The 6,232-nt window shown below is 44.2% G+C and overlaps 1 long non-coding RNA gene across 1 annotated transcript; it reads right to left on the bottom strand.

Annotated features, from left to right (window-relative positions):
• Positions 1 to 367: 367 nt before the first annotated feature.
• Positions 368 to 5,235, bottom strand: LOC127196447 (uncharacterized). Its single transcript, XR_007831482.1, has 3 exons — positions 5,074 to 5,235; positions 1,882 to 1,977; positions 368 to 572 (listed from the first exon to the last, which is right to left on the bottom strand). It is a non-coding gene; the product is annotated as an uncharacterized LOC127196447 (long non-coding RNA).
• Between the last annotated feature and the right edge of the window lie 997 nt (positions 5,236 to 6,232).

Genomic DNA, 6,232 nt, shown 5'->3' with positions numbered 1-6,232 from the left:
CGTGAGCACACACAGACGCACATATGCGACCACATTCAAAGGCTGGATACGGTGGCGCACACCTTTAATCTCAGCACTCAGGAGGCAGAGGCAGGCAGACCTCTGTGAGTTTGAGGTCAGCCTGGTTTATATAGTGAGTCCCAGGCTAGCCAGGGCTACATAGCAAGAGAGAAAGAGGAAGAGAAGAGAGAAGGGAAATTGCATGGGTGTGGGGAGGGGGATACATTACATACATGCATGAAAATGTCCTATGAAACCCATTACTATGTATAAATAGTACATGCCATATTACTCAGAGACCTCCAGAGAGACAGAACTGATAGAATGAAGTATGTAGATAATTTATGAGATTGGCTTACATGTTATTGTCCAGCTCATCCAACAATGGTTGTCTCCTGATGGAAAGTCCAAGGACTCAGTTCATGCATCTGGACGTCTCAGCTGGTCTTCAGTTTACACTGGAATCCAGAAGAAGTCGCCTCGAATGCTAACAAAAGGAACGGACTCACCAGTGAGAGCGAGAGCAAGCAGCAAAAAGACCACGCTTCCTTCTTCCACGTCCTTTATATAGGCTGCCAGCAGAAGGTGTGGCCAAGTTAAAGGTGTGGTCTTCCGGCCTCAAACGATCCAGTTAACTAAAACTCCCTCACAGGTGTGCCTAGCCACTTGGGATTTTAGTTAGCTCCATATGTAGTCAAGTTGACAAGCAAAAGTAGCCAGAAAAAGACAATTAGAATGGAGAGGAGATAACATTTGAGCTAGGGGTGGCGGCGGGGGGGGGGGGGGGGGGGGGGAGGAAGCCAATTGGAAGAGCTCAGGCATGAAAATACCATGGCTAACTAGACCAGGGACAGACAGAATAAAGTAAGACGGAAACAAAAGAATGATGAGAGGACGCAGCAGAAATACAGAGAGGTTAAAGAAACCCCAAATAATTGTCGTCGGCAGAACATGGGAAGCCAAAACAGTAAGTAAAGCATTTGAAGGTAAAATTAAAGGGTTTGTTCCTTTTGATTTCTGCTCTGGAAGGCCACAGCTAGTGTCAGGAGAGATGCTGCGGGATAGAATGGGAGGTGTAATTGTCCCTGATGGTGTAAATCATACAGGAAGGAAGGGGTGTCTCTGTTCCCCTTCCTACTCTTGTGACAAGATACCTTGACTACAGTAACCTAGGGGAGAAAAGATGCACTTCAGCTCACAAGCCCAGGCTGGGGGTCTGTCACAGCAGGAAAGTCACAGTGGCAGGAGTCTAGGGCAGTTGGTCACATCACATTCACATCAGGAACAGAATTCACGCACGAATACTTGGGCTTAGCTCACTTTCTTCCCTTTTAACCTAGACCAGGATTGCTGTGTAAGGAATGGTGGCACCCACAGTGGGCAGGTCTTCCCACTTCAATTAGTGTAATCCAAATAGCCCCTCCCAGGTGCTATCAGTGGGTGAAGTTAAACAAGCCCTCCCAGGTGCTATCAGTGGGTGAAGATAAATGAGCTGGAGAGATGGCTCCGCAGTTAGGAGCACTGGCTGCTGTTCTAGAGGACCCAGGTTCAATTCCCAACACCTACATGGCAATTAACAGTGGTCTATGACTCCAGTTCCAGGAGTCCTAGTGCCCTCTTCTGGCCTTTTCTGGGCACTGCAAGCATGTGATACACAGACACACATGCAGGTAAAACACCCATGCACATAAAATAGAAAGAAGAGAAAAGGAAAAAGCATGGGCATCAAATGAAATTATGATCTTACATTATTTTTAGAGTCAAAAATTAGCAGGAGCACTATACACCGGATAGGTGCTAAGGAAAGGACCACACAATAAAATACTTCATTAAGTTAAAATAAAACACAAATCAAAATGACAGCAAGGAAGCCACACATACCTGTCCAGCCATTAACGACCATGGTTCATTTTGTTGGTTAGAGATTTTCAGGTTGGGTCACACAGCACAACCTAAGTCAGCACACACAATTCTCACCTGCAAAAAGACAGCAGCACAAGGATGCAAATGGGAGTGTGTGCTAAGCATTCAAGACAGATGCTAACTAACAAAAAATTACCCCAAAAAAAAAAAAAAAAATTGAAGAGGTCATCATATTAAATACAAGGTAAGCTAGATTTAAAGCCAAAAAGCATTCAGTGAAGCAAAGAATAAATAAATGAGATATAGGATACTTAAATAATTAACCAGGTGCATCTGAGCTGATATATATTAAACCGCATATCCTAAAAACTGGAAATATGCCTTCTTTTCTCCTATGAGGTTTTGAGGGGGGAGGGGAAAGACCACATATTAAGAACACTTCAACAAAATCCCAAAGAGTAGGAAGAGTGTAGGAAGAGTGTCTCCTGAAGGCAATTAAAACAAGTAGTAAATTAAAAGATCCTTTCACATAAGGAAGAATTTTTTGGGAAAACTCTTGAAGAACATTAGGGTTTGAAAAAGAACCAGAAATGGCAGCGTCTAAGGGGAAGAAGAGCAGTAACCACGATGTGCCAGACCCTACAGGACACAGATACAGTCAGAATCCGAGGAGAATCATCTTCAAGATGGTCATAGCTGATAAATGAATGAAAGAGATGCAAAGAAACCGAAGGAATGAACACAAATAAAAGCTGGAGGTTGGGGTGTAACTCAACAGAAGGGGACTTTCTTAGCACAGACAATGCTTCACTGCCACTCATAGGATGATATCTGCCCCCCCAAAAAAAGAGCAGAAATTAATACTAGAAAGGAGAAAGAAAATCCATAAGTCAATAAGTCAAAAAGTACACATCCAAAAGGTAGAAAATCAATAGCCACGCGAGACGCGATGCTCCCATCCCTCTCTGTGAGAGATGCCTCTTGCTTAGCCTCTAGAACAGTGGTTCTCAACCTGTGTGGGGGTCATGACCCCTATCAGATACCTTCATTACAATTCATAACAGTAGCAAAATTACACTTATGAAGTAGCAACAAAATACATTTATGGCTGGGGGTCTCTGCAATATGAGAAACTGCATGAAAGGGTCACAGGGCTCAAAATGGGGAGTATTGTTTTTAAATTACATATATCATCTATAGACCTGGCTAGCAATCAACCAAGACACAGACACTTGTTATACTTTAAAATAGCCTTAGTTAACCTGGGACAGGGCAGATATCAATCCTCTAAACTACCTCCCATAGTGGGGCCTCAGGCATGGGATCCCTGTCTCAATCCCATGCCATCTGCTTCCAATAACTTCTATCAAACTATCTCCCACCCATAATCCCAAATACTTGCTCATGTTCTTCATCTGGGCCGGATTCTCCATCCACGCCGGCCATGTGCTTCTCCTCCATCTAACCCATAGCAGCCTTCCTCTCTTCACTTCAGGTCTCTCTCCTTTCTCCTCTTGGCAGTCCTTCTTCTACCCAGAGTTCCTCTCTCTCCTAGCCCCACCTATCTCCTGCCCTGCCCAGGTGGGATGGCTTTTTATTAAGCAAAAGTTGGGTCACACAGAGAGCAAGCTGTAATTAGCATCAAAATACATCAGACCATCCCCCAACAGGGGAGAACCACTGCTCTAGAGAATTCTGGGTAGAAGGTCATCTCCTGACAGTGATTTGTGGGTGGGAAAGAGGTTTCAGACATCCGCATTCAAAGCCATACCCTGTCTGGAGCAGTGTCCGTCTTCTCACTGCTCAACACAGGAAAGAGGGACCAGCCCAGCCCAAGGGGAACAACTTTGACCATTCCCACTGCAGACCTGTCTTAGCAATCCACAGAAGTGGTTGTGTCTTCCGCAAGAGCAACATGTGCTCCTAAGTACTGAGCCATCTCTCCAGCCCTGTTCAATTATCTTTTTATTAAACTAGAATCAAATTCTATCAAAGCTTATACATATAGATCAATCTCATATGTTTCTCAATTATAAATTCAGTGGTTTATTAAAACTAATCTGTCATGATCAGGTGCATTCCTAGGGCATCCAGATGGTTCATTATCTGCAAAACAATATCATTCCTCCTGTCGAAACTACGAGGAGGAAATTACAGACTCAGATGATGAAAGGGCATAGACAAAAACCAATAAACAAATCTTGGCCAAAACACCCAGTAAATCAGGAATGCGTGGGTGCTCCTCAACATGGCATGCGTGTTCCGTTCCTGAAGTGGCATGGTGGGTACCAGTGTTGGTTACATATATCTCAGCTGTGACCTGAAAGAATTCAAAAAAAAGGAAAGCTTCGTCCTGTCTCATAGTCTCCGTGCCCATGGTTGCCTAGGAGGAAAGCTGACACAGTTCATAGCACAAGAGGTTCATTCCATCGTGGCAAACGGGAAGCAAGGCAGCAACAGAAAGGAACTGGGAAGATGTGTTATTGGAGTGGTTAAGGTCAGGTTGCCGGGCCCCTGGCCACCCTAAGAAGCTCACCTGTCCTCAGTAGGTCAATAAACTGACAGGTGATAATGACAAACTGAGGGAGGAGATTTATCAATGAGACCAATTTGGGAAGAGAAACAAATAAAGGGTAGAAGACAGTCCAGGGGACAGACAGCTTCATCTCTCCCATGCAGTTGGTAGCTGTACGGCCTACACAGCAGCAGCCACATTGTTAAAATGCATTTGTCCATTGGTGGATTAGTGCATGAAGGAATTGAAGCCCTTTACCACATCAATTTATTTCACAGTTGGGGCTTATAGCCCAATAGGGACACAATGAACAGGCCAAAAAAAGGCTGGTGTTTTCCACCCCATATGGAAATAACCTTTCAAGTCCTTCAACCAATTGCAAAGTATTTGAAGAACAGTATGAACCAATCAGTTGGCTGCATTTCTTTATGTCAGACATTGCCCATAGCCATTCAATCATAACATGGCTTGATGCATCTGTAGAGGTAACTTTTCACCACGAATCACAAGACTATGAAATTACATGTCCTGAGTTTAATAGCATGGCATAGTGAGGGAGGTAGGCAGGCTGTAGTGAAGGGAACCTGGCCATTAGAGCCAGGCCAGCATGACTTGATCCACCTCAGCACCTATGAGCAGTGTGCTCAAGTGCGCAGCTGCCAAAGCTTTGGAGGGCAAATGAAACCCAAGTCTACCTCTTAGTAGCTGGACCGCCTTAGGAGAGTCACTTGGCCTCTCTGAATCTCAGCTTCTTAGAGTCAAAATGAGGAAAATAAGGCTTGGAGTGTGGCTCCAAGTGAGAGCTAGCACTTGCATGATGAACAAGGCTGTGAGTTCAATCCTGTCACTAAAAATTAAAAAAAAATAAATAAATCCTACAAAGTTATGAACATCAAGCAAGATGGTGCACTGGTCAATTATTATATATTACACATCTTGGTCAACTATCACAGTCTTAGGCATTCACCTTTTAGGCATCAAATACAATCACAGACAAAGTCTAGAGCACATTAAAATAGTCTATACACACACACACACACACACACACACACACACACACCGCCCTTCCAACTACCCACAGAGAGAAGAGAAAGTGAGGATATCCACTGCACAGAGATTCAACGATGCAAGAGGGGACATGACACTATGTGGACACAAGTGAGAAGAAAACGTAAGCAGACAATTACAAGATTTTTTAAAAAAAAAAAAAAAAAAGGAAAACAACCCACAGAAAAGCCTTGAAATAATTTAAATGGCCACTTATAGGAAATCCAGGAAAGTGTGAGCCAAACTCCAAATGTACCAGGCACTCAAAACCGAGAGCCACTGTGGAAAGGAAGCTTTCAAGCATGGAACAAGAGCTGGGGTGTCGCAATGCTCCTGCTCACCCAGTCCGAAGAAAACAGGAAGAAGGAAACCAGCACCGAGGAGCGGACAGCCGAGTGTGGAGTGGGACCCACAGTGCGGATGGGCGGAGGCGGCTGGGCCGGAGGGAAACATGGCCACGTGTTCTCCATGGAGACAAAGTCTCTTTGTATTATAACATGAATAAGCACAGATCTGCATAAATATAGTAACTACAGCACTTTTTCAGCAAACAGTACTTAGTGAGCAGAGAAGCCAGGGGAACCTGGCAGAGGTAGTACAAACAAACCCTTTCAGGATTCTGAATCTCAGTTTGTCTTGAACTCTGCCCCTGCCACGTGATGCTTGAACAGGCTTTCCGAGGCTCTTGTGAGTTACAGAGAATATTCATGAAGTGATTTTCCATGAGGAGGCATGCCTACTAGTGTTTTTCCTGATTTCACCATCAATGCTGTCATCCTAATTTTTAAAAAATTAGAAGAGACTGAC

Source organism: Acomys russatus, chromosome 1 (genome assembly GCF_903995435.1).
Source record: "Acomys russatus chromosome 1, mAcoRus1.1, whole genome shotgun sequence".
Lineage (NCBI taxonomy): Eukaryota > Metazoa > Chordata > Mammalia > Rodentia > Muridae > Acomys > Acomys russatus.
This window is presented reverse-complemented; position numbering and strand designations above follow the sequence as displayed.